The sequence below is a fragment of the Camelus bactrianus genome, chromosome 14 (assembly GCF_048773025.1).
Source record: "Camelus bactrianus isolate YW-2024 breed Bactrian camel chromosome 14, ASM4877302v1, whole genome shotgun sequence".
Taxonomy (NCBI): domain Eukaryota; kingdom Metazoa; phylum Chordata; class Mammalia; order Artiodactyla; family Camelidae; genus Camelus; species Camelus bactrianus.
In genome coordinates, this window is record NC_133552.1 from 30,331,894 (window position 1) to 30,357,678 (window position 25,785).

At 41.8% G+C, this 25,785-nt stretch overlaps 1 protein-coding gene across 12 annotated transcripts in view; it reads left to right on the top strand.

Annotated features, from left to right (window-relative positions):
• The window catches only part of LOC123615342 (uncharacterized), a 156,319-nt gene that overhangs the window by 124,247 nt on the left and 6,287 nt on the right, over positions 1-25,785 (top strand). For 9 of the 12 annotated variants that reach the window (XM_074378272.1, XM_074378263.1, XM_074378277.1 and 6 more), the window contains 2 exons: positions 21,156-21,278; positions 22,498-22,638. The exons of 1 other annotated variant lie outside the window; for it this stretch is intronic. The gene's annotated coding sequence lies outside the window, so the exon portion shown is untranslated. Of the gene's footprint in view, positions 1-21,155; positions 21,279-22,497; positions 22,723-25,785 lie in introns of all 12 variants that reach the window. 2 more of the 12 variants (XM_074378264.1, XM_074378266.1) reach the window with 2 other exon arrangements.

Genomic DNA, 25,785 nt, shown 5'->3' on the forward strand with positions numbered 1-25,785 from the left:
TACGGTGCTCGTGAATCATTGTAAGGACAGAATTTTTACAAGAGACTGTGTTGTTCATTTCATGAGGGAAAGATAATATATAAATACTGCTCACATGTATTTTAAAATAAAGCTTGGAATTTTGAGAAGAGTTCAGGAAACCATACAAAGATCTTTTTCACTAATTTTGATCTATCTTAGACACATTATGGTTACGTAGCAGACTAACTTATCAACTAAATTTGACAAGAGGAGTGTATTAATTTTTTTTTTAGTTGAAATATTCTACCTGGGATAAAGTAATCAGTGCCTACAAGTGAACAAATATGTTTCTATTTCTATGCAACATGGGTGCAGCCTTCATATGTTTCTATATAATATATATGACTGTGTGTTTTAATCTGTCTGTCACTGTTTGTATAGTTTTTCAACAATGTTGTAACTTTAGAATTCTTCTAAGAAATTCACCTCCGTATCTAGTGCAGTTTGTACTGTGTATCCTGTCTTATGCATGGGAATCCACTGTCCCCTCAATGAGGAATTTCCTCTCCTATTGAGTTAGTAGCAGAGTTAAAGGAAATGTGATTTCTAGGCCTTTGCTCTCCATGTGTTTGCAGTTGGCTGCCAATCACGATTTTCCCTTTCTTGAGTATTCATTGTTCAATTAGAATTTTGAAAATAACTATTAATATGTTGCATCGGTCTCCCTAGAAACTTGATGTGTTTGTGATTTTCAGTTTTCAATTTATGAAAAATTTAAATGCACTCTTGTTTTTAAGGAGTCCTTTTTCACTACATATTTGTTTACATCCTTATAGTTAAAATACTTTTTTCCCAATGAATGAATCGGTGTGCATGTTTTAATAGATACCTTACTTTTTATTTTTCATATTATAAGTCATATTCATTGTAGAGAATTTAGAAAATAAGGATAAACACAATAATAACTTAAAAATGGCCCCTAATCTCACCTGGAGATACAGTTGTAAGGTTTGAAATTGAGAATTGCAAGTCCTCGCATGTTGTCTTTTTCAAGTGCGTATTGGTTACTGAGACCCTCGAATTCCCATACGAGTTGTAGCAGCATCTAGTCAGTTTCTGCAGTGGAGCCCGCTGGGATTGTGATCGAGACCACATTGAATATACAGATCGCTCTGGGGAGCACTGCCATACCAAGAGCACTGGCTTCTTATACAGGCATTTGCATGGTGTGTCTGTCCAGGTATTTAGGTCTTCTATAAATTTTTTTCAACAATGCGTTGAGTTTACAGAGTATTATTTTACTTTTTTTCTTTGCCTTTATACTGAGGACAAGTGTGCAAGGTACCGGGATCAGAAGTGTATTTGAGCCCAGCCAACTGCTGCCACCATGGATGCTGGGATCTTGCTTTGCACTCTGTAAAGTCTTGCACAAAATAGGACCTCAGTAACTCTCTCTTGAATGAATGATTATATGATTGTTGGATGATGACTGAGAGTCCTTGTGATGATGTCTTTTCCCAGCCTTTCCCCTCTTCTTAACTATGCCCTTTCTCATCCTTTCCTCCAGCATGGGTTTCAGCCTGCCTGTGGCATTGATTTTTCCCTGTCTGTAGAGTCTTCCTTTCACTGGTTGACGATAATGTTACATGTGGGCTGTGGAAACTTGCTAGATGTCAAGAAAGAGCAAATTAATTGCATGCTAGTATTTTTAGACTGTGGTATTCTTTTATCGATTGAAATTAAATCAGGCTCACCCACTGAGCCTTCCAGTGAGCTGTCTTCACTTTCCTACATGTGATACTGCTCTGGTTGCTGCATGTGCCCTTCTCCCAACCTTGGTTTTGGAGTTGAGTAAGTCACCATCACTGGAGCCCTCTCTTTAAAAGATGAAGAGAACATTTGCTTCTTCACCCTGGTTGGGGACATGGACGAGATGAGGTACAAGATAAAGAATGGAGCCCCACCTCATTCTTACCCCTGATCTTTCCGTTACTTTCTCCAGGGGAAAAGAGTACAATTCAACAGTATAAAGATTGATTGTGAGCTAATGAGGTAGACAAGACAACGGAACATCTACTAAATATGCTTTCATGCCAGAAACAAATGTATTATCCACACAAAAAGCACAAAAAGCACGGTAGTACTGTGGTTACAATCGTGGGTCCGAGTTCGAGTCCTGCTCTGGAGTGACCAGTCCTGGGAGATGGAGAACTGGTAGGTCGGCTGAGCCTCTCCCGGACTGGTTTTCTCTCCTGCAGAGATGGGGCTCGCTAGGCGTCCCCCCCGTAGAGGTGCTGTGGGGTGTAAATGACTCATGTAGGCAGCCCGAGCACAGCGGCTCATTCCTCGTAAGTGCAGGATAGCATAGCTTTTGTGGTGACGGCTTTATGACCGCCCCGTGTAGACTCTCAGTGCTCCAAAGGGATGCCTTGTGGTTTGGAGATGGGATTCTCACTTCTGTAAAAACCCAAGGATTGTGTTATTGGACCCTGCTGATTTGAATCTATTCTTTAGAAATTACATATTGTAGATATATTTTTCAAGCATGCATGCTTTTTTTCTTTTATTATTTATAGTCCTGCCCTCTCATCTCTTGGTGTAACTTTTCACAGAATACAGGAAACAGTCCTAAGCCACCAGCCTATTCACACTTCTCTGTGGTGGTTTTCTTCCCTGACTAGAAGAGGGTTTTGCATAGGAAATTTTCTTTGTTCCCCTTTTCTTGGAGACACTGTGTCTGTCTGCCCATTTCTCACCTGTCCATCTGTCCGTTTCTCTACCCACTCATTCTTCTGACTTGTTCCAAGAAGCATTTCAGGCAGCTTACAGAAGAACACATACCAAATAAACAGGAGAGAAAATGGGGCCAAGTTCAGACAGTGAGGCTAGGAGGCGAGCCTGTGTGAGGATGGCAGGCGTGAGACACACGCATCTGCCCTGTGACTTAGAAGATCGACAGCAAGTGTGTGCCTGAGGCTCCCAGCAGACACAGGGAAACAGGGTTTGTGGGAGATGCTCACTGGCTGTGAAATAAATAAGTGGCTTAGGAGAAGCCCAGCCTTTCCAGCTACTAAGGATTAGAAAAATATTTTGAGTGTCTTCCAAAATCAGAGTATTTCATCTTTTCTTTGTCAGAGTTCTGTGTATACTTGGTTACATTCTATACCTGGCAATATCTCCAAAACTGCTTCCTACGTGAGTCCCATGGCTCAGGAATGGGGTGGTTCTGCTCATTGACGGGTGTTGGCCAGAAACAGAAAATGACAGCCTCAAAGGAGCCTGGGATTTGTCAGTTATGTTTTGTCAGTGCTGTTGACTTCAGAAAACGCTTTCACAGTTTCTCTCCATCTGAGGTGGCAGCGTGCTCTCTTACCAGCATCAGGAGCTCAGGGCCACGGGATGGTGGGTGCTGACTGCACTGCCGTCAAGTCAGCTAAGGTAGTCACTGCAGGCATGGTGCTTTTACATAGTGCATTTCATGTTCTTTAATAGAAGGTTTCAACAGGGAGTTAATTAACTGAGTTAATCAACATTTAATAAATATGATGCTTTGTTGAAAAGACAGTTATAGGCACATTATAAGCTGTGAAGGATTTAAAAACGGTTTCATTACTGAAATTTCAGTAGGGAAGATTGACAGTTTAGCTTAGTTATGCCTCTCTTTTAAAGTAACAAAGAAACAAGACAGAAAAAGCAGAGGATGGTTTCTGTTCTTCCTCTCGGCTTGCAGGTGCCCTCACATCCAGTGGCATCCATCCAAACACCAGCACTGACAGTGGCCGTGCTCAGAACTGCCCCGGCCCTTAAGACAGAACTGACAAATAGAAGGGGGCCACGCCCTGTGACAGCAGGTGCTCTCACTTTGTGGGTCCTTATATAACTGTGTGGTGTTATTCAGGATCACCCGTTCTACATTGTGTGGCGCTGCTGCGGTGTCTCCTAGTTACTTGTTTCTGTAAGTACACGTGTACTATTCTCCAATGTGCTGTACTACACATCTAAAAATGCTTTTTTCAGATGAAAAGTAATGTGTATTGAACATAATAAGTCTGATAAAAGTGGCAAAAGAGGCTATCCTGGTCCCACTACTCGGAGATAATAATTAAGACTTTAACATCTATTTTCTTTTCTTTTCATCAGTGTGTATCACCTCTGTCATAAAAACCAGCGAGCACTCTGTGCCTGTTTACTGTGTGGAGACCTCCATTTTCCATTCGGCTTATTACATGTTTTTCTACAATATTCTATCTCCCCTGGCATGATTTTTAATGACCAGTATAGCATTCTGTCTTGTGGAGTCATTGTCCATTTTACTTTGGACTTAAATAAACTTTTAAATTCCAAGTATACTTAACTGAAATACTAAACAGAGAACTGTGGTGGTACCGAAAACCCCCTACCTCCCTTCCCCTTATTTCCTGAGAGTAAAAGCTGTTGACAATGTGGTGTATATATTTCATGACCTTTATGCCTATGACTGTATATATACACACATACGTACATACATACACGTATATGAGAAATCTATGTATATGTGTGTGTATATATGCTTTATTGAAAAATAAGGCCATGCTATGTGTTTTCTGCATCTCGCTTTATTCACTCATGGGTATATCATATACGTCCTCCCACTACAGACTCACCCGGTCCTTTCAGATAGAGAAGAGGGGTCTCCACATGTGCAGGTTTGGTCTCTTGTGCAAGGACATCTTTGGTGGGAGAGTGCTGTGGACAAGGCCCTGGACCATGCTTAAACGCCGGCCCCCTCAGAGCCCACAGCTCGCCGTGATTTACCGCATCATTTTCTTGATAGTGGACACTTAAGTTTTCTCCATTTTCCACTGTCAGAAAGATGTTTGACTGACATCCTTCTTGTACAAACATTCCTGTGATCTTGTATGAGTTTTCCTTTAGTTAAGGCTTCTGGAAATTTAGTCCCTGGATGTGACATTTACATTCATCACAGGCTCCTTTCAAGTGACTCTGGAAATTCCTTCTCCAGTGGGGAATGAAAAGATGTAGAATAAGTTATGTAACCAATTCTCTACCGCTGGATATGATTTCACTTCAGCTTTACTTCCCACCATTGTAAACAGTGCTGTGTAAATGCCCTGATGAGTACATCTTTTTGAACTGATTTTTTTTTCTAAATGAAATGATTCCTAGAAATGGAATTGAGTCTGTGTGTACACACATTTCTCAGAGTTTACATATCCATTGACATGTCATCCTCCAAAAAGGTCGCTCACAGTTGGTTCCCTCAAAGATGGACACTAGCTAGAATATCTTTTAAAAATATTTGCTTATATGATGAGCAAAAGTGCTTTTTCATTGTTTTAGTTTGCATTTGATGACCAGTGAGGTAGTGTGCATTTTTCACTCATTAGCCATCTGACTTTTTAAAAGTGAATTATCCCTTTTGTCCTTTGCACACATTTAAATGAGGGAGCTTCTTGTTGTTTTGTGACAGCTCTTTGTATATTATGAACATTAACCCCATATCTTCATCAACATATATTACAGAGCTTTTCCTTGTCATTTCTTTCCTTTCATTTTGTTCAGTAGGTTTATTTTTGTTGTGGCCCAAAATATTCTTAAAATAGTAAATGTCTTCTTTTTGGGTTTTAACTTTGGTATTATTCTTAGAAATATTTTCTTATAATGGTATAAATCTCTTCTGTATGTTATTTTTAATCTCTAAGATGGAGATGATAATAGTACTTGTTATAGTGAGGAGAAGTTGAATTAATATGAGCAAAGAGTTGTATTTGGTGTTATTAGTACTTTTTAATATTTACATCACTATCTGTAATTTTTCTTGTGGTCAATATGAAAGGAATAGAATTTGTACTTTCCAGGTGATTCTCTGATTGTCCTAGGACAATTATTGAATTCATACTTTGCTCTTTGATTTGAAATCCCACCTGTACAAAATACTTATGTACACTAGAGTCTCTTTTGGAGCTCATGGTTCCTTTCTGTCAATCTTACTTTCTTACTCCAGCACTATATCTTACACATTGTAAAAATTTATTTAATATCTGACAGTGCGAATTTTTTTAATTCTTTTCTTCCATCCCAAATTTTCTTGGTTAGTATTATTATTTAAGTATTCCTGAAGAATTCTAAAATACTTTGTTCAAGTTAAAAAAAAAAACAGATAAGAGTTTTCATGGGATTTTTTAGTAAGTTTTGAATTATCTTTAGGAGAACTTACATCTTTACAAAACTGCTTTCCTCCATGCAATATGTTGATGTCTCTACATTCACACCTCTTACTTTACCCCTCAGTACAGTCCTGTAATTTCTCCATGTAGAACATGGGCATTAAATTTGAGTTTATTCCACATTATTGTTAATGTTTTTGTCAATTTTGTAAGTGAGAATTTTTTGCTCTTATATTTTTTAACTATTTAAACTGACACCTAGGACTGCAGAAACGGTTTGTAAATTCTTACTTTGTAACTTGTCATTTAAAATTGTAAGTATTAAGTACTTGTTCCAGAATCCTTTCTTTTCTGTTTTTAAAAATTTGTTTCCAAGATTCTCAAAATGGTCATAGCTAAGTAGTATAGGTGGGGAGACAGATGGAGAGAGGTAGTGTGGCTTATGTACAAACTGTGAGCAGTTTCATGGCTGCCTTTAGGCTGGAGAAGCCTCAGAAGAACCCAGGTTAGACCGGGGGTGGCTTTGTATGCACTTGAAAGCCAGCTTTCCTGCCTTTATGGTGAAGCCTGGTGGGCGTGGCAGGTAGATGATCAAGGTCCGATGAAGGTCATTGGCTGCACAGAGCACTGTGTCTGTGAGAACTGGAGACCATTGCCATGGGAAATGCTTGGTGCCAGGAACACTGCAGGGGAGCTGGGGAACCTATGTGTTAAGGATTTTCTAGTCCTGGGAGTGGGAAGTTCAGACTCTGCATTCAGATTTGAGTTTGAATTCATCCTTTCTTGTTTACTAGTCCTCTGACTTTTGTCAACTTATATACACTCTTTGAACTCCTGTTTTCTTGTCTCTCAAAATAGGAGAATTACGGCCTGCTGCTAGAGTGTTTGATCAGGGTAAATGATTTGTGTCTATAAGATACCACGTACAGTCACAAGCTTAGTGAGAAATGGGCTGTCGCCTCTTCTTCTGCAACTCACTGCTTGACAAGACATGGGGGAAAGCCAGTCCCTAATTTGTGTGTGATGTAAGTAGGAAGAAAATTAATGTCTTGCCTTTCCCTAGCAGTATTCTTATTCCTTTGCTTCATTTACTTCTTTCCTCCTTTCCTTTCCCCTCCTCCACCAAAATAGCCTGAGACTCTCTTAGAACACTAGATTCAAATTACTTTCAATCTTGGCTCATCCTCATGAAATGACAGTAAAATAAAAAAAATCTGTACACATCCCAGAATTCATTGTATTTGATTTACACACACACATGCACACACACACACACTCACAATCAGGCTGCCTCCCACTTGCTGAGGAAGAAGGACCACTTTTTCTGAGTTTTCATTCACTGAGTGTGAGAGCAAAGTCTTTTACGCAGAATTTCACCTGGCTTCGTGCATGGTGTTTTTAATTGGATTTCTGCTTTGTGGCCATAGAAATATTCTCCTAATAGAAGAGAGGAATTGGAGACATAGACATTCTGCTGAGAAATTGGTGTCATCATATTTGAGTTGGAAAGGACTTAATACAGCATAGAGTCGTAACATTTTATGGGTGAGAATCCATGATAGAGTAACTTGGAAAAGAACTGCCTTCTGCCATCTTGTCCACGCGGGTGAAGAGGCAACTGGGTGGGTGGTGGCAGGGATCCTTCTTGCTTGAGTACCAGGGTTCTGCTAGTTTTACTGCTCAGCTGCCTTTAGTTTATGTCCATGTGGCCTCTCATGGGAAGGTCACTCTGTCCTCATAGTCTGAGTTTCTAATCAGCAAAAAGCTCTGGACCCACTCACATTTCCCAGAGTTTTTCTGCTGACCTGTTGACACTTTATATAAATGAGACTTAAGAAACTACTGGATATAAAATCCTTATTGTTATCATTTGCCCTCGAGTTCCATAGGAATGGGGTGCTGTCTCAGGCTGTCTAAGGCTAGATCTGAACAAAGATAGGGTGATAGGCTGTGCTCCAGGACCCTCCACAGTTGAATGGGACTTCCACTTTAGTTTTTAGAATCAGGCAGATGAGTTCAAATCTTGCCTTTACCAGTTATTAGCTTTGTGACCTTGGGGAAGAAACTGTCCTTTTTTGTGCCCAATTTTCTTTGTAAATAAGTTCAGTATTTATTTTAAGGTTTTTTGTTTTAGAACTGAATGAGCTAATTCCCTCATTTATACCTAAAATACTGATCACGTGGTTCTATGCTGGTGCCATGGTAGCTGATTACTAAGGGACTCAGCAGTGAGAATGTGGTGGGGGACCCCTTGATCATAGAGCTTATATTCCAGGATATGTTTATAAAAGACTGGATGTGCAGTGCATTTTTAGTAAATATCCATTTCTTTCCTAATCTGCATTGATTGTGTATATATCTTTATACTAATATATGAACAATTTTTATTGCAATTTAAAGATCTTTGTAGTATTTAAAATATGTAGCTATAACAAAAATATGTGAAATAAAATGATTTGACTTTTATTTTCTTTTCAGTAAGCAAAACAAAATAAAATAGAAAAGAAAAGAAAAAGTTTTGAAAGAGTAGAAATAATTTTATTTCCTTGGAATCAATTCCCTGTGATAGGTTTTTTGGTTGTGTTATTAAACAGCATATAAAATTGATAGGTTCTGAGATATTGGAAATGAGGAAACAGTGGAGACATACTACCTCCAATGCAGTCATTTTGTTACCAAGTCCAATCTCGTTCTGCTTGCTGTATGACAGGCCAATAAATTGGGAGATGAGGTGTTGGAGCAAGGAATAGTGACGTTATTTGTAAAACTGACAGACCCAGAAGATGGCATACTGATATCCTGGAGAACCCTCTTCCCAAATCAGAATTCAGTCTCCTTTCATACTAAAAAGGGGTCGGGGTGTGGTTGGTTGTTGCAAAGTTCTTGCTGTATGAATTGTTTGTCCTTGGAATCCTTTGATCTTGCAGCTGTCCATGTGGGTCACATCATGGTGCCCTTGTAAAACCTCCAAAAAAACAAAGGTTATTCTCTATTTCGCAAGTTGCCATCTATACATAAGTGCAGAAGAGCTAACATTCTTAAATATCAGAGCCTGGTGAATAGGCTCTCCTGTATATTTCAGGCTAAAGGCAACTTTCTTTCACAAAAGTTGCAGAGGTAGCAAGTCTAAGCCTAGAAAACAGGGCACAGTTTTAAAGCCAAAGGAACACATCTAACATGCAGTAAAGTTTGTTCTTTTGTATTACAATTTCTTTTTCCACTTCATAAATAATCTTAGTAAGAAACATGAACATTTTTTTTTTTTATTTTTGCTTCTTAATAACGGATAAGTGGGCCAACTACATTTTTGTGAGCAGGGATTCTGTGCGTGCCTTGGGGTCACAGCAAACTCTTGTTGGGGGTGGTCGACCATACAGCATGTCTGGATGCCCCGTGAGTGTTGGTGAGGGTCCCCGTAACCAGGGGCTCTCTTCAGGAACCAGCATATGGGCATTGACCACTGGAGACCTCTTTTTCAGCTGCAGGAAATTTTTTCAGATACTGTGATTGAAAAATCACTCCAGCTGGTGATAATTAGGGACTAAATGAAGAGGAAAAGGGCTTGGAGTAGAGTGGAAGAGAAATGTAGAAGATCAGGGAGCATGGGGGCTTGGCAGCGGGGCCTCGGGAGAGAGAGGAGCAGAGGTGGGGAGGGGCCTGGCTCTGGAACCAGCTCCTGCAACTGTCCCTGCACCCAAGCCACACAGCTTTTAATTGGCCCAGGACACTCTCCTGTCTGGATGACACCCTGGGCAGAACCTTGAGAATCGAAGGTTAAGGGGTGGGCAGCACTCACCTAGGGGGTCACTGAGGACTTTGGTCAAGTCCACAGTGCCTTTTCTAGTCATGTGCCTTCACCTGTTCATCTCAGGATCTGAGAAGCAGGAGCACGGAACTCAGGGAGAGATCCAGGAAGATATCTGACTGTGTTAAGAGACGACAGTCACAGCGACACGGGGAGCGAAGACACTTGCAGCAAAGTAAAATTACTTCACAACTATTACATCAGAGCTGCAGGTGTGAGAGAGCCTAAGCCTGTCTCAGAGTGCAGGGGACAAGAGGAAAGGAATGGTAAAATTTCCACTGACAATTGAAATTTTGTTAAATAGCTTGCTACTGTTAATTGCATCATTTGAATGTATGCAGGTGTACTTCTGTGAGCATTTATAGGTTCACACAACCCCACCAGCCCCTTTTGCCCCCATCGGGGATGGGCTTTCTCAAGCACAGTGCCCTCCTCTTTGGTGGGCCACGCTGCGGGACCTCGCATGGGGCCGGGCTGCTGCAGGGCACTGAGTTCCCGAGGTACGGCCTGTGAGACATGACAGGAACATCTCTGCTCTTGACTGAGGGCCTCCTTTTCCCCCTGCAGTGTAAGAATGCCGGTGACTCAGTTAGAAGCAAGCTTTGAAGCTGTCCATGTACTTGTCATTCAGAAGCTGAGCCTGGAAGCTTCTGAATTTCTGCAGAATGCAGTTTACATTCACCTTAGACAGGTGAGTGTATGTCTTTTACAAGTGAAGGAATTACTGCAGTTTTCCTGAAACTTACTCACCACTAGTCCATCTGACTTTTCTGTGCTAGGATTCAGTATGGCCTGCTAAAAGTTCTGGAGTCAGATCTTGAAACCCTGATGAAGAGGATTATTTTATTTCTTTATATGATATTATTTTACTTTCAAATTTCAGAGTTTTCGGTTCTTTGAGGAATTTTTTTGGGAGTTGGAGAAACAACTTTGCTCTTACCATCTTTGTGACCTGTTGCTATATGCCTCTCATCTGTCTTCTGTCACTTGTGAGGCGGTTCCATTTGTGACCCTGTCCGATTTGTTCATTTTATAAAACATAAATTCTGTAAAAGTACAGTCCCTTTTACTCCGAAGACATTCCACAAATACTACTTAAATCTGGGTGTGGTTTTAAGAAGACAGAATCATTAGAACATGTACTTGCAGGTTGCTAGTGCAAAATCCCCAAATCAATAGTCTAGCTCAACATCTAAAATCTTTCTTGTCTACCTTGGATTTGTATGGATAGGTGAAGCAGTTTGCTAAGAACTCAAGGCCAGGTTTAGAATACAGGTTGGTTTAGCTCAGCAGGTCCTCCCAAGCTGATGCTCTGCCAGAGGGCGGGGCAAAGGGAAGAGGGCGTGTCCTGCCCTCCCTGATCTGACAGTTTCATGGCAAAGACCTTCACCAGGTGAAGAACTTGGAGTTTCTTCTAAGAACAGTGGGTTTGTGAACAGTCCTAAAAGCACGGGAGTGACACAGTCCCATTTGTCTCAAGTAGGGGAGAGTGGCTGTGGGGCCATTTGTGAGACTCGTGAGTCCAGGTGGGCAGAGTTGGTGGCTTCCACTTGAGCGGTGGGATGATCAGTGGGTAAAAGAGAACAGATTGAAGGCATGTTTAGATGGTAAAAAGGAAAGGATGAATTCTGTCTGTGAAGGTAGGATGGAATAATGCCCAGGTTTCTGGGTGGATTAATGAGGTAAAAGATGGTCCTTCTCTGAGGAGGAAAAGCTGCAGAGGGAGTTCTGGGGGAAAACTGATGAGTTCAGCTATGGGTAAAGTGAAAGGCTGTTATATGTGTGGTCTGGGAACTCTGGTGAGAGCCAGTAGTGAGTAGTGGGAGGGGAGACAGTCTTTCAAATCATTTTTTCTTGTGAACATACAAATAAGGATGAGTAATGACACACTTAACACCGCTATATTCTGGATTTAAAACCCAGTAACATTTTGCTATATTGACTGCAGAGGTTCTTAATATTTTTTAATAGAAATAAAATAAATAGAAACAATACTGGAGTTAATGAACATCTTAGTGTTGATGTGTGTCCCTGCATGTATTTTGATACCTCATCTGTTTATAACCATAATCTAACAAATGTTAGCTTGTTTAGCATAAGAGTTAAACAGAGGGATGTGACACACAATGTTGGGGGTTGAAGCTGATCTTCTTGGGCAAATTATGTAGCCTCTCTGTGCCTTAGTTCCATCTTCTGTTACTGCCTCCGGGCCCCTCATCACAGCTGATTTCCTAGACTAGATTTTGGGAGGGAGGCTGCTGAAGGGAGTTAGAAGTGGCAACTGCTAGGTATACAGAAGAGAGAGATAAAAACAGAGTAAAGCCGATAAACTGAGTACAAATACCCTCAAAAGAGAAAGAATCCCGCAGTGTTTTGAGCCACTTAGTGCAAGGGAAACAAAATCACGTGGACCCAAAGCTCTTGAGCATGTGAGTATTGTGGGTGGGAAAGTGTCAACAGAAAAGTGTTGAGAAAAGGCCTTTTGGTTTCCCTTGACGTTTCCAGTAAGGATGGGGAGCAGAAGCGAAAACCCCCCGCTTGACAGTGGAAGCTGCTGTTTTGTGCAAAACTGACCAAATGTTGGAAACCAGTCATCAGTGATGCTGGCAAATGAAGAGCCTTCTGAATTGGGTGGGGCACTTGCTGTGACTTCCAGGTGACCTGCTGGCTGGGGGCTGTGAGGAGGGCAGAAGGTTTGCAGGGTGACCCTGGCATAATCCCTGGCTCTGAGGCTGCTGGTCTGATTAGCAGGCCTGGGCACCCACGTCCTAATGGGGCAGCTCGTGATGTGGCCTGGGACACCTGCCATGCTGAGGGCGAGAAGAGGGCTCCCCTGAGGGGGTGTCTCTGCGGAGAATGGAAACGTCTTCCTGCAGGGGAGGAAGAGCCACTGAGCAGAGGGCCGGATGCACAGGGAAGACCAGCCTGAGCACGGAGGTTTTGGGAAGCCGGAAGTCATACAGTGGCCCAAGCAGCCTTGTTCCTGAGAGACTGGAGTGAAAAGATGCTGAAAAGGCAGGCTAGGGTCAGACCCTGTGGTGGGTTATTAATGACAGGAAATGACTGTTCAGGCAGGCACGAGAGAACCCTGTGGGTGTCCCAGCTGGGGCATCACGCCGGAGGGAGGAGCAGAGTTAAAGGCTTTGCCACTTATTAGCTGTGTGACTTTGAGCAAGATCACCCCACCTCTCTCTATATATATCTTCATCTGTAAAGTGACAGAGTGACAAGCTCGTGTCATCAGAAGGCTTAGTTTAGCTCTGATCCTCTTTGTCCAGTCCTGTCAGTGCTGCCATTCAAGGTTCTGCAGCGGCTGTTCTTACCCTGAGATGGGAGGGCGTAGAGGGACTTTCTAGCGCCCGAGGGCAGGAAGGGGTTGCTTTAAAAGTAGACATGTAGCCACCTGCAGCTGCAGACCTGCAGGCAGTTTGGTTGACGGACATGGAGAGGACTTTGGAGGCCTTAGCATTGTCTTAAGACTTGCTTTCCCTTTGGGACCGGATTTGCCTTTGCAGATTAATGTTGAAGATTTGGGCTTCTGGCAAAGCTGTTTTCAGAGATGGGTATATATGTAACATATCGTATAAAGTAAAATGCTTTTATTTAATGTGGGGGACTTTGCAGCTGTTGGGAACAGCTCTGTTGGCCTGGTCTCCACGGAGGGCACTAGGGGTCAGCAGAGCATGCGGGAGGGCAGGCGGACCACCGTGCTGCTGCGGGGGGGTTCTCCCCAGCACGGCGCTCTGTTGAGTTGGCTCTTCTCTGAGTTTGGTTGCCAGGTAAGCAGACAGCAATGTAATGAGTTCTGATGGGATTGTATAATGACAGGAAGAAAGAGGAACCCGTACTTTTTCGGGAGTAAAACACGCTTTTGGTTCCTGATCCAGTGTGTTCCATTACAGAATTGATGAGTTGTGTCTATTCTGGGACTTGATTGAAATAAAAGTTCTGCCTAAAGTTAACAGTTATGTTTTATTTGGCGGGAGGACTCGAGCCGGGATGACAGCCTCTCAGATAGCTCTGAGGGACAGCTCCGAAGAGGTTGAGGTGGAGCTAGGATATATAGGAACTTTACAACAAAGACCAGGTAGTTGGAACAATAAAGATTGCTTGTTATCTAAAGAAAGCCAGGTATCTCAAGTTCAAGAATTTAGTGTTTTTCTATGTATGGGAGGAAGCAAACATTTGGACTCACTGAATTCATTCTTTAGACAAGCACCTAGCTATATAGGGCCAGTGTCCTGTCCTTTCTTATTCTGAGTCTGCTCAGAGGGCACCATTGTGAGTTGCTGCAAAGGCTGGACTGCAGGCATGTCCTTGCTGGGGGGTGGCATCAGCCGCTGATGACTTGGTTTCAGCATCCTTTGTTTATTGACATGGTTGCAGTATTTTCATTCACATTGTAGTATTTTTGTTCATACACTGATTATGGATAATCTGCAACCTTGAAAACAACCGAGATGGAATTACTGCAGGTACCTTCTACTTTAGTAAGCCTGTGCAAACATAAACATGGAGGAAGCATACAAAATTATTTGGTGTTGTAGGGAAGGGTTTCTGCACATTAAAGGAGAATGCAAGGCAGAATTCCTCTTCTTTGTGGGCAGGGACGTGAGTCCATCTTTCTTTTCTGTAGCGGTTTCTGAGAACATTTATGGTAATTAAATAACATTGAGAAATGGTGGCACACATAGCATTTAAGAGCTGGCCGGCTGCAAACTTGTGTATTGGACAGGTGGATTTCATAGGCAAGTGGTCAGGTGGATGGGAGAGAGATGGAGCTCAGGCCTTGGTCCAGATTCAGGTTTAAATTGCCATTTCCTCACCATAGGGCCTTGGACTAAAATGTAACATCTCCTAACCTGTTGGTGAATCTGTGAAATGGGCATGATAGTATTCGTATCTTCCTGGGATTGTTGTAAGTTCTAAAGAGTATTGTAGCACACATGAAGCACTTAACACACTGGCACTTAGCAGTGTTCACTGTGTGAGGCCGCCCCGCTTGGCATGTGTCAGAGCCGTAAAGGCAGCATGTGTCTATTGAGGTTGCACTGGTAGCCCCTTGAATAGGTTGTGAATTTGGTGATTTCCTTTAATCTTTGGAACTGTGTGTGCCATGGGCAGTTATTTTCATGGACAGATGAGGAATCTCAGGGTAAAGAAGACTGTGTAATTTGCCCAAAGTCAGACCATAATTTTGGGTGCAGGGGCCTCAGTTCAGCATGGGCCCCTGGGCCTTCTGCCCTCTCCGTTCAGCACCAGAGCCAGACGTGGGGTCGGCTGTCTCCCAGCCCAGAATATCCAGCAGGCAGCCAGACACACCTGGCCCTGTGTTGCTTGAGCAAAAACCCCACAGGGGAGGCAGTTACAAGAGGTATAAACATAAAAACAGACGACTGCAAACTGTGATCAGCTCTGAGAAGGAAAGGAACACGGCTTGCTGTGCAGAGCTGGGAACTTTCCAGTCGTGGCTGCTCTGGGGGCGTTCATCTCAGCTAAACAAGCTCTGCTGCTGCACCAAGGCAGGAAGGCAGGGCGCGCGTGAGCAGATAGACTGGGCCTCATTGATCATAATCATTCCCCATTAAGTGGCAGCTGTCATGGGCACTTACCTAGTAGAGAGATGTCGGCCATAATCATCACGCAATTTACTCTGTTGTTTTATTGCCCCCACCTTTGAGATGAGGTAATTGAAGCTGAGGAGATTGCTGCATGCCCGTCATTACGTTGGAAATACCCCCACTGGCCTTTCAACCTAGACTGGTGTGGCTGTCATAACCCAGCACTGTGAATGGCATCGGGTAGCTTCTCCCAAGTGGCCCAAATGACTGATACTGATTTTCTTAATTTGTAGGAAATGGTATGTGACAATAAGAGAAAAAGGTAGTAAGAAATTGTTTGGAAAACTAGAAAATAAAAACCAATTCTTCCCTAGCTGGGGGAGTGTACCCAGTGTCACTCACCCCACTCACTGTCTGGCACCTCCGCCCTGCCGACTCCGTGTTCAGAAGCCACTCTGAGCCTTTGAAGAACATTTTACCTCATGACACTGTTGACTAGAACATGCGACCTCTCTGTCCCTGGTTAACACTCTTCAAAGCCATTTAAACTTTATGCAGGCTCCTCCGCTCAGATGTAAGAATAGCCTCTTTAAACTTCTTGATGCAGCTCCTTAATGAAGATCTTGTGAAGGAAACCTAGCCAAAACCTGGGATGTATGAACATACTGACTGTAACCTCAGCAATTTGTGAAGATCAGAATCAGAGGGGTGGGATACTCAGGAAAGGCATTTTAAGGTAGAAAGGGGAAAGTGAAAGGACGTAGGCTGTGTGAGTGAAACATCTTGGTCCCAGCCAGCAAGGTGCCTGTGTTCAGGTTGGTGTGTGGGGAGTGCAGAGATCACACAAAGAAAGAATTGTTGGGATGGGAGGGAGGACAGTTAGGTTCTTTACTGAGGAAGGAAAAAGTGGGCTGAACATTTCCTGGTGGAACAAGAGGACTGTGACATGATGTGCTTGCATTTTGGAGAGAAGGGTTTTGTGGGGACAGGCCTAGGGAGAACGCTCTCTGGCTGTGGAGTCAGCATAACAGGGAACCACAGAGAACCAGGCAGAAACCAGGGCCCCTGCTGGGGGAGGGGCTGCCCGCCATTTCGAGCCCAGGGTGCTGCTTCTGTCCCTTAGCTAGAGCCTCAGAGCTCCCTTCACAACCCAGTCTTGTTGATAGAAGAAAAAAATAGTGGGGCATGAGAAGGGCTGTGTCCCAGGCTTTTGTTGAGCCCCTGGGATGTGCTCGGCCAGATGTTGGTCCTTGGCTTCGTGCAGGAAAGGATTCAAGAGCAAGCCAGTGTTGAGTAAAGGTAGGTGTATTCAGAGAGATACATTGAAAGGCAAGAGAAACGCCACGAGGTGTGGGGGTTGGATGCTCAGATTAAAAGTAGGTACACACACCACAGAGAGAGAGTGGGCCTTCTCCAAAGAGGGAGAGAGAGGGGTGACCGCGAGGCAGGGCTGTGTTGCTGGTTTTCATGGGCTTGGTGGTTTCATATGCTAATAAGTAGAAGGACCAGCCTAAGGGAAAGGGGCTGGTATTCCCAGGGAGCTGGACATTTCCCACCCTGTGACCTTTTGTGGCTAGCCTTGGGACTGCCATGGTGCCTGGGGGCGTGTTATTCACCTTGTTACTATTACAATGCGTGTATAATGAAGCTCAAGATCTGCTAGAAGTTAAATCTCTTCATCCTGATCCTCAAGGCCTATTGGGATTTGAATCCTTCACCATTTTGATGTTAATTGTTGTGGCCTTCCTTGAATGGCTGTGCTCTGCCCCCTTCCATCCTGTCTCACTGTGATGACACAGAGAGAGCAAAGGCAGGGCCCTGCCTTTGCTCCTGCATTTAACAGGGGGATGGGTGGTGTGGGCTGAGGATGACTGAGTGGCGAGAATGATGTTTCAGATTTTCCCACGTGGGACATTGGGACCTGCCAGCAACCAGCGCAGGTTTATCTCACGGGTATTATCGCTTGTGTCACTCACAATTTTCTATTTTTCTTTCTTTTTTTTTATTAACTGTTTAATCTAAATTTAATATCAGTTATTTTTAGGAAAGAAATTTCTTTTTCTTTTCTTTGGGGCTCTTTTGGAGGGGTAGGTAATTAGGTGTATTTATCTGTTAGTGGAGGCCCTGGAGCTTGAACCCAGGACCCCGTGCACGCTAAGCACACGCTCTACCACCTGCCCCATCATCTTTTTCTTTTTGCTTTAGCTGGCAAGAATCTTAAAGCTGAATTTCTAGTCAGCCTTTAACACTTACCGTGAATTCATGGCATCCGTTTTTATGACTTTACCTCCCTCTGGTTTCATTTAAGTATTGAATCTCCATTTTCTCTTCACTCTCACTTTTGTCTTTTTGTTGTTATGGTTGTTAAGCTGTGTTTAGAGAATTGTTTAGTTTCTCTTTTAGCAGGAGGCTGAAAGTAAATAAATATGTAAACAAACTTATCACACTTAAATGTTTTATACATTCTAAGCTGTTTAGTAGTTACTTAAAAACCGAATTGAATACTAAAGTGATAAAATTTTTAAATGATTTTTTAATGTTTTATAAATTATAGCTGGTTTACAATATGATATGTTTCAGGTGTACAATAGATGCTCCATTTATAGTTATTGTAAAACATTGGCTGTATTCCCTGTGTTGTAAGATACATCCATCTAGCGTGTTTACATTACATGTAGCCATTTGCATAAGAAAGTTGTGTAATGCAGAGTTTGGGTCATAGCTGTGTCTTACCCAGGTTCAAGGTCACCCTGCCTGTCAGAGCCCAGGCCCTCACTCCTAACTGCAGGGGAGTGAGTGGAGGCAGCTCTCATCAGCGCTGGCACCACCCTCTGAGTGGCAGTGAAAGCAGTGATTGTGGACAGGCAAAGTGTTCCAGAAGCTTTACATGCATTTCTTCATTTAATATTTAAAGCCCTCCTGTGAGGAATCGTTTTGTTTTTAATGAATAAGACACTTTATTTTTATTTTTATAGACTTCAAACTTTTGGAAAATTTACAGGAGTAGTACAGTGAACACTTAGGTACATTCACCTAAAAGAGCAGTGTTTGTCCTTTTGTGTCTGCCTTATTTTAGCATACTGTTTCAATGTTAGTCCATGTTGTACCCTGAAACAGTAATTTATTCTTTTGGTTTAATATTATCTTTTTTGCTGTTGTTGCTTTTGGTCTATTTAAAAATAGTTTCATTGAAGTCTAGTCAGTTTATAATGTTGCGTCAGTTTCTTTTTTACAGCACAACACTTCAGTTTCATAGGAACATACATGTATTCATTTTCATATTCTTTTTCAACATAAGTTACTATAAGATATTAAATATATTTCCCTGTACTATACAGTATGAACTTGCTGTTTATTCTATACATAGTCAGTATCTGCAAATCTTGAACTCCCAATTTATCCCTTCCCACACCCTCTCCCCTCTGGTAACCATAGTTTGCTTTCTATGTCTCTGTGTCTGTTTCTGTTCTGTAGATAAGTTTGTCTTTTTTTGTTTTGTTTTGTTTAGATTCCACATATGAGCGATCTCATATGGTATTTTTCTTTTTCTTTCTGGCTTACTTCTCTTAGAATGACATTCTCCAGGTCCATTCATGTTGCTGCAAATGGCATTATTTTACTATTTTTTATGGCTGAGTAGTAGTCTATGGTATAAGTATACTACAACCTCTTTATCCAGTCATCTGTCAGTGGACAATTAGGTTGTTTCCATGTCTTGGCTATTGTAAATAGTGCTGCTGTGAACATTGTGGAGCAGGTGTCTTTTTGAATTAGGATTCCTTCTGGATATATGCCCAGGAGTGGGATTCCTGGGTCATACAGGAAGTCAATATTTTGTCTTTTGGGGAATCTCCATACTGTTTTCCACAATGCCTCCAGCAAACTGCATTCCCAGTACATTGTAGGAGGGTTCCATTTTCCCCACAGCTTCTCCAGCATTTATTGTGTGTGAACTTCTGAATGATGGCTATTCTGACTGGTGTGAGGTGATATTTGATTGTAGTTTTGGTTTGCATTTCTCTGATAATGATATTGAGCATTTTTTTATGTGCCTATTGGCCAATTGTAAGTTTTCATTGAAGAAATGTTTGTTTAGGTCTTCTGCCCATTTTTGGGTTGAATTGTTTTTTTTCTTTCTTATCAAGTGTAAAAGCTGTTATATAATTCTGGGAATTAAGCCCTTGTCAGTCTCATTTATTGCAAATATTTTCTCCCATTCCATAAGTTGTCTTTTTGTTTTGCTTATTGTTTCCTTTGCTGTGCAAAAGCTTGTAAGTTTAAATAGATCCCACTTGTATATTTTTGCTTGTATTTCTATTGCTTGAGTAGAATGCTCTAGGGGAACATTGTTGAGATGTATGTCATATGTCTTGCCAATGTTTTCTTCTAAGGGGTTTATAGTGTCTTGTCTACATGTTTAAGTCTTTAAACCATTTTGAGTTTATTTTTGTGTATGCAGTGGGGGAGTAGTCTAACTTCATTGATTTACATGCAGCTGTCCAGTTTTCCCTACACCATTTGCTGAAGAGGCTGTCTTTACTCCATTGTATGTTCTCACCTCCTTTGTCAAAGATTCAATGACCAAAAGTTTGTGGGACTATTCTTGGTAATTTTGTTTATCCGTTCATTGATGGATGGATATTGTTTGTAACCTTTGGCTACTCTGAATGATACTGCTATGAATATTGATGTGCAAGCTTTTGTGAGAATATGTTTTCATTCTGTTGGCTGTACATTTGGCCCGCCATATCTGTAGTTTCCACTTTATGGATCCAGATGGCTGATTGTAAAGGGACTGGAACATCCTTGGATTATGGAATCCATGGTGATGGGTTCCTGAAACCAATCCCCCGAGGATACTGAAGGATGACACCATATGTAGGAGTAGAATTGCTAAGCAATATGATAAATCTAACGTTTTGAGGAAACACCAGAATTTTCCAAAGAAGCTGCACAATTGTCGCTTTCCAACGGCTGCATACTGAGGGTTACCATTTCTCTGCCTCCTGACTGACACTTGTTATTGTCCATGTTTTGATTATAACCATCCTAGTGGGTGTAAAATGAGATCTCATTTTGATTTTGATTTGGCTAGTGATGCTGAGCATCTTTTCATATTCTTATTGGCCATTTGTGTATCTATTTAAATCCTTGGAAAATTTAAAAATTGGGTCGATTTTCTTTGTATTGTTCAGTTGTAAGCATTTGTTTTATATCCTGGATACTAGTCTCTTATTAGATATATGCTTTGCAAAATTTTTCCCCTATTCTGCAGATTGTCGTTTCACTTTATTTTTTTAAACATTAAAACAATTTCTTTATAGGGGAGGTAATTAGATTTATTCATTTATTTTATTTTATTTTATTTTATTTTATTTTGCCAAGCACTCACTCTATCACTTGAGCTACCCCCTTTCCCCTTTCATTTCACTTTCATTATGACGTCCTTTGTAACAAATGGTTTTAATTTTGATGAAGTCCAGATTATCTTTTTTTTTTTTGTTATCACTTGTGCTCTTGGTATTGTATCTAGGAAACCATAGCCTATCCTAGGACCACAAAGGTTTATACTATGTCTTCTTTTAGAAAGTTTATAAGTTTAGATTTTACGTTTCTGTCTGTGATCCAATTTGAATTAATTTTTATTGTTATATACATTAGGGCGTCCAGATTCCAGATTCATTCTTTGCCTGCAGATACCCAGGTGTCCCTGCACTATTTGTTGAATACACTGTTCTTTCAATGAAGTGTTGTTGGCACCCTTGTGGAAAACTGACAGTAAATGTAAGTTTCCCCCTCTGGATTTTTTATTGTGTCTCATAGATTTATGTATCCAAACTTATGTCAGTACCATAATGACTTGAGTACTATAGATTTGTAGTAACCTTTGAGTGAGTCCTCCAACTTTGCTCTTCTTTTTCAAGATTGTTTTGGCTGACCTGGGTCCCTTGTACTTCCATGTGAATTTTGGGACCAGTTTTTCAATTTTTGCAAAGAAGTCAGCTGGAATTTTGATAGGGATTCCACTGAATTTGTAGATAACTTTGGGAAGTCTTAACATTTTTAACAATATTGTCTACCATTCCATGAACATGGGATGTCTTCCATATATGTAGATTTTTAAATTATTTTTCAGTGATACTTCAAAATATTCAAAGTACAAATCTTGTAAATTTTTGTTAAATGTATCTCTGATTTTATTTTTAATGCTGTTGTAAACAGAAAGGCTGAGCTTCTTAAGGGTGGGACTATATATCAATTTGTTTATTTCTAGGATTCCTACACAGCAAATACACTAGGTTTATATTTGCTACATAAATCTATCCACAACTCTTCCCTCCCCTGTGTTATAAGAAACCAAGACCCAGGTTAAGCTACCTGAGCACCTATGTGGAAGTGAGTAATGAGACCCTTGGTTGGGGCACAGTGCAGTTGATACTGAGAGCTTATTCAGGATGGCTTCATCTTAATTTCTTTTAAACAATCCTTTCAATGTATATAGTCAGATACGTTAAGAACATGCCCTTTTGATGTACAGAGGAGCTAAGACTATCATTTTCAAATAATTTCTAGTGAGCGTGTTGTACTTGAAAACGAATTTGCATCAATCTTTGAAGATTTATGTTTCAGGAGCTTTGACTAAAGAACACCTGTCTTTATTCAATAACTACAACTAAATGCTCAAACCACATGTAAGAGTTTGAGCAAACTGCCCCTGCCCCTTAGTGCTGGTTGGCTGCAGCTGTAACTGGAGTCTGCGCTTACATCTCCCAGTTCGTTTGTGCTGATCTCCTCAAAGGGGTTCGTCCAACAGTTTATCTGTAGTCTGTTGGACAAAGCCATAAAAGATTGATTTAAGGTTGCTGGAATGGAATCTATTCTTATTAATATTAAGTAAGCACATATTGAGTGCTTACTGTATGTTGGGAATTGTCCCTTGGCCTCACATGATTATTATTTCTCTTAAAACCTCACATATTTCCTTCTTATTCTCACTTTACAGATAAGGAGACTGAGGATTATGTCTTCTCTCTTTTGTGGGGAGCTCATTATCAATGAATGGAAGTTGTAATGAAAAAGATATTGATTCATCCTGAGAAAATATTTTTCTGAGAGTCAGCATTGAAGAGTGTGACCACTGAAGGTGATCATTGTTCGAGTGAGAAGAGCCCCGGGTTGTACGGGGTCAGCATCCTTGTCCTGGACACGGCACGTGTAGTGCTGCGTGGTGGGTGAGGTGGCGCGGCCGCGCAGGTTATGAGGATTTCGGTCCATTGGGCTGTGCTCAGGCCCGGTGGGGCTTTCTCTTAAGGGCAGTAGATCATCATTGACAGATTTTAAGTAGGGGAGTGGGGTGCTCTCGTAGATCACTTTTGTGCTTGTAGAATTCTTGCAAACATTTAGAAGGCTCGGCAGGAGGTGATGTGATGAGTCAGAGTAGGGTGGCTGCGAAGTGTAGCAGTGTTCAGTTTTCAAGTGATTTTCAGTCCCAGGTTTGTGGCTCAGTAGCCGTGTCACTTTGGATGACGCACTCAAAGAAGTGAAACAATTTATCTAATCAATTGAAGCAGTGATGTACCCACTTCCCAGGTCTGTTGTGGAGATCCAGTGAGATAACGTGTGCACAGTGTGCAGTGTGGTCCCCAGCACAGGGTCCGTGCTGAGAGAGTGCCAGTGAGTACCTGGTAGGACAGGTGTGGGTGATGGGACTCAGTGACTGAGGAAATCTGAGCCCTGAAGGAGGGGTCCAGGCACATCTGTGAGTGATGGGCCTGAGCTGGGAGAGGCAGGGAGACCTTACCCCCGACCAGGAGACCTGGGCAGGAAGTTTATGGGAGAAGAAACGTGAAGTCAGCTCTATGCAGGTAGAGTTGGAAGTGCCCTTGAGACATTTAAGTACAGTGTCATGAACTCACAGAGGAGGTCAGGGCCTGGTCTGTGCATTTGCCTATAATCTCAAACCCTGGGAATGCCGAGGTATTGATCACTGAATGTGAAGTCGTACTTTACAGGACAAGTGAATAGTAGTATCATCTCTGTCATCAAAGCTCACGTCTCTATTCATCACTCACTTTGCAAATTGGGTACTTACAGAGCTCACTTCACCGCCCTCCCCTGGGCTCAGGCTCCACAGTAAAGGGCTGGTGAGTCTCCCTCTTTTCCAGAAGAAGACACATTTAGCTGGTAGCCTTCTGTACCTCGCCAGACTTAGAATTTTAGTTTCTTGTTTTAATTCAATTTTCCATTGGCCGTCTCCTGACAGGAGAGACGTTTTACCTCATGGTCATGTTTCAATTAGCTGTTACTGAGAATTGCTGATCTGATCCATAGTGTATATATTACATTAACTCTGTAGAGTACTTAACATTTTTCTGTCTTTGCCCTTTAATTTTGTTTGCCCCTTCAAGTTTCTGTCCTATTTGTAGCCTTAGATTTTTTAATTAAAAAATGTTTGTTAGCAGTTAAGAAAAGAAAAGAAAAGATAAAATGCACATGATAGCTAAATGTAGAAAATATCTAGTGTGTTTTCTGTCTTGGCAATGGAGGGTTCTAGAAACTCATGAAAACCTTCATTACACAAGTTCCTTAAAATGCTGATTAAGAAATAAAAGCTTCCTTCCTCATCTTTCAAGCTGCACAGCTAATTGTCAAGAAAGTGAGGGGAAATCCTCAGAAGCCAAGACAAACCAGAAAGCAGGGATTCTGGGAGATACGCGAGCATTAGAAGCCCTGGGGTGCTGGTTGGCTCCTGAACTGAGTTTCAGTTGCCCTGACAGGAGGGCAGGAGTTGAGCCCCAGGCCTCTGACACTGGGAGTTCGATGGCTGATCTTACATAAGGCCAAGCACATCCTGAGAAGCCTGCTTTACTGAAGGGTGAATTAGAAAGAAAGAAAACAATACATTCCTCAAGGCAAGAAAGTAAGGAAAGTCAATTTTGTTGGAAGAGGGGAAAAATAACAAATCCAAAATAAGGATTTAGTTTAAAGCTTTTCTGGCATGAGAGTGACCACAAACTCCTAGCAGAAAATCACAGCTCCTCCCGGAATGAGAAGTTGTGTTTTGAATGAATCAGTGGACAGCCATTCCAAAAAATGCCTCCAGAGTCTTCTGTATCAAGATAGTGGACCCAAACACCTCTCTTCTAAGGTCTCATTTAAATAACCAGAAATGTTTTAAAGGAAAGAAGCCATAATCATAGTTCTATTTATTGATATTACTATATGCTAAGAATTCAGAGGTGACTATCAAGTTGTCTCCTCTTTTATGGACCTTACTTTCTGTTTGACATAGTTGGGGAGCTGGGTGGAGGGAGGTGTTAGTCTGTTGCAATTAGCCAGAAGAGGAGATTAAGAAAGCAGTGAAGGGTGGGTGACATTTTTAGCTGAGGACAATCCTGTTCAGTTGGCTTTTAATTGCAGGCTTGATGAGTTGTCACTGGAGGGAATTGATCTTACGGAGCATGGACTTAACTCAGGCCTCTTCAGAATGGACAAGTGAACCTGGAGAAAGACAGTCAAATCTGTGCAGACATTAAAGTCCACGTGAACGTGCTGTATCCCTGAGCCAAAGAGAGGACAAGTAGGCAGCACTTCTTGAGGATAGAGGATTAGTTTTTAAGGTTCTCCAAGAATGAATCCCAGGGAACAGAGAAGGCCAGTTGTCAACTCGACTTTGCTCTTTGGATGGTGTACCCACCAGGGGTATTGGCCATTTATACATTTTCATTTCACTTTAATACATGTCAGGTGATGAGGACGTGGGCATAAGCCTTTGACACCTTGTCGAGGTGACTTTGGGTACCTGCCTAGAAGCGCGGGCACAGTTGCGGCTGCGTCATACATCTTGCCGCCCATCCCGTTCCCCGGTTCCGTGATCATGGCAGAGTGCTTCCTTGTTGAACTGTTCGTCTCCTCTGTGACATTGTAACCCAACAAAAGACCGGAGCGTATTAGCTTGGCTTTGTTCTTTTCCATCCTTCTCTTAGAATGATGAAGAATGATAGTGAACCCAGTTATGTTAGCAAATGTTTCACAATTAGGGCTCTCAGTACATACCATGTAATCCCCACTTTGTGATCTAGAGAAGAAAGTTACATTCTTTCCAAATTGTTTTGATGCACTTATGTGGGAAATTTGTGTAAGTTTCTATATGTATTTCCTCTCTGAATCATCATGGCTAGAGATGAATGTGGGTAGACATGGAATGCGTTTTCTGTATTTGAACTGTATGGTCCCCTAAATTCTCCCCAGTTTTTTAAAGTCATCACTGGAGTGCTACCTCCAGAGTGTC